The sequence below is a fragment of the Petaurus breviceps genome, unplaced genomic scaffold (genome assembly GCF_028583685.1).
Source record: "Petaurus breviceps papuanus isolate PSGF00001 unplaced genomic scaffold, PetGlider_PUasm1.0 47, whole genome shotgun sequence".
Classification (NCBI taxonomy): Eukaryota; Metazoa; Chordata; class Mammalia; order Diprotodontia; family Petauridae; genus Petaurus; species Petaurus breviceps.
The window spans coordinates 3,095,790-3,098,570 of NW_027186349.1; positions in this window are offsets into that span (position 1 = coordinate 3,095,790).

Here is a 2,781-nt window from a genome sequence, read left to right on the forward strand (position 1 = left end):
TAAAAATACAATTGTAAAAATGCTAAAAAAAATAGCTTAAGAAACCAACTTCTTAAAAAGTACAATTAACAAATGGAGCAGGTGGTTTAACACCTTTCTGGAAAAAATAAATCCTTTAAAGTAAAATCTAGTCAAATGGAAAAGGAGGTTCAAAAAGTAACTGAGGAAACAATTTTTTTAAAAATAAGAATTAAACAATTGAAGTGAATGACTCCATGAGGTGTCAAGAATCAGCAAAACAAAATCTAAAAAAAACAAAAAGAAAATAGAAGGAAATGTACAATGTGTCATTGGAAAATCAACTGCCCTGGAAAATAGATCCAGGAAAGTGAATCTAGGAGTTATTGGTCTACTGGAAAGTTATGGTGAAAAAAAAGAGCCTGGTCACTATCTTCCAAGAAATCATCAAGGAAAACCTCCCTTAGGTCCCAGAACCAGAGGGTAAAAGAGTCATAAAAATAATCCACCATTTACCACCTGAAAAAGATCACAAATTAAAAGCTCCAAGGAATATTGTAGTGAAATTCCACAATCATCAGGTCAAGGAGAAAATACTGCAAATAGCCAGAAAGAAACAATTCAATTTCACAGAATTACAGTCAGAATCACACAGAACCTAGCAGATTCTACATTAAAAGTCTGGGGAATATGGAATATGATATTCTAAAAGGCAAAGGAACTCAGACCACAAACAAGCATCAACTACCCAGCTAAACTGAGCATAATCTTTCAGGCAAGGAGATGGACATTCAATGAAATAAGGGAATTCCAAACCTTCCTGATTAAAAGGTCAGAGCTCAATAGGAAATTTTGTCTTCAAATACAAGAGTTAAGAGAGACATAAAAAGATGAATAGGAAAAAATAAACACAGACACTCACACACACCAAAAAAAAAAAATAAAATAAATAAACCTTTTTATTCAATAAGCACAAACGATTTACATCCTTATATGGGAATATGATACCTGTTAAGCTTGAGAACTATATAATTATTATGACAGTTAAAAGGGATATACATAGTTGGTGTGGGTATAAATTAACTGATGTGATGATAAAAAAACCTAATTAAGGCACAAAGCATATTATAGTAGAGGAAAAGAAGGGGAGGTAGAAAAGCATTGTTTGAGATTTACTCTTATGAGATTTGGTTCAAGGAGAGAATAACATACTCTTTATGTCAGGTATAGAAACCTAATGTTCCCTACAGGAAGTAGGAGGGGAAAGGGAAAAGAAAAGGTGGAAGAGTGGTTAGAAGGAAGGGAAGGAAAGAAGTAATAAGGGAAAAGTGTAGGTAAAGGGAGGGAGACTAAGATGGAGGGAAAATTGAGGGAGGTGGTGGTCAAAAGCAAAACTCTTTTGAGGACAGTATGTGAGAAGAAAGAATTAAAAATATAAAGGGTGGTGTGGGGATAGGATGGAGAGAAAAAGACATATAGTAATCATAACTGTGAATCTGAATGGCATGAACTCTCCCATAAAATAAAGGCAGATAACAGAATGAATTAAAAAAATATATAATCGATTCTACAGTATGCTGTTTATAGGAAACAAATTTGAAAGAGGGGACTACACATAGGGTAACAGTGAAAGGTTGGAGTGAAATACATTATGCTTCAGCTGAAGAAAAAAAAAACAGGGGTAGCAATCCTAATCTCAGACAGCGGAAAAGAAAAAATAGATCTAATTAAAAGAGATAAAGAAGGAAAATATATTCTGCTAATAGATACCATTGGCAGTGAAATAATATCATCACTAAACATATATGTATCCAAATTCTTAGAGGAGAAGATAAGGAAGTTAGAGGATGAAACAGATAGCAAAATTATACTCATGGGGAACCACAGCCTCCCCCACTCTGAACGTCATAAATCCAACCTCAAAATAAATAAGAAGTTTAAGGAGGTGAATAGAATTTTAGAGAAGGTAGATATGACAGACATTTGGAAAAAAACTGAATGGGAATAAAAGGTAATACACCTTCATCTCAACACTACATGACACATACACAAAAATTGACCATGTAATAAGCCATAAAAACATCACAAGTCAAGGCAGAAAGGGAGACATATTAAATGCATCTTTTTAAGATACTGATGCATTAAAAATGATATTTAATAAAATGCCATGGAAAGAGAGACTAAAAATTAATTGCAAACTGAATAATTTTATCCTAAAGAATGACTGGATCAAACAACAAATCATAGAAACTATCAGTAACTTCATTCAAGAGATTGATAATAATGAGATAACATACCAAAATTTATGGAATGCAGCAAAAGTGATTATTAGGGGAAGTTTTATATGTCTGAATGCTTACATGAATAAAATAGAGAAAAGGGAGATCAATGAATTGGGCATGCAGCTGAAAAAGTTAGAAAAAGAAAAAAATTGAAAATACCCAATTAAATAATAAATTAGAATTCCTAAAAACCAAAGGAGAGATTAATAAAATTGAAAGTGAGAAAATTATTGAGTTAATAAATAAAACTAAGAACTGGTTTTATGAAAAAAACCATAAAATTGATAAAACTTTAGTCAATTTGATTAAAAGAAAGAAAGAAGAAAACTAAATTACCTGTATTAAAAATAAAAGGGTGAATTTACATCACCTGAAGAGGAAATGAAACATTAATTAGGAATAATTTTACCCAATTATATGCCCGTATATATTACTTTTTTGTGAAATGGATGAATATTTACAAACATAAAAATTGCCCAGATGAATAGAAGAAAAAGAAGAAGAAGAAGAAGAAGAAGAAGAAGAAGAAGAAGAAGAAGAA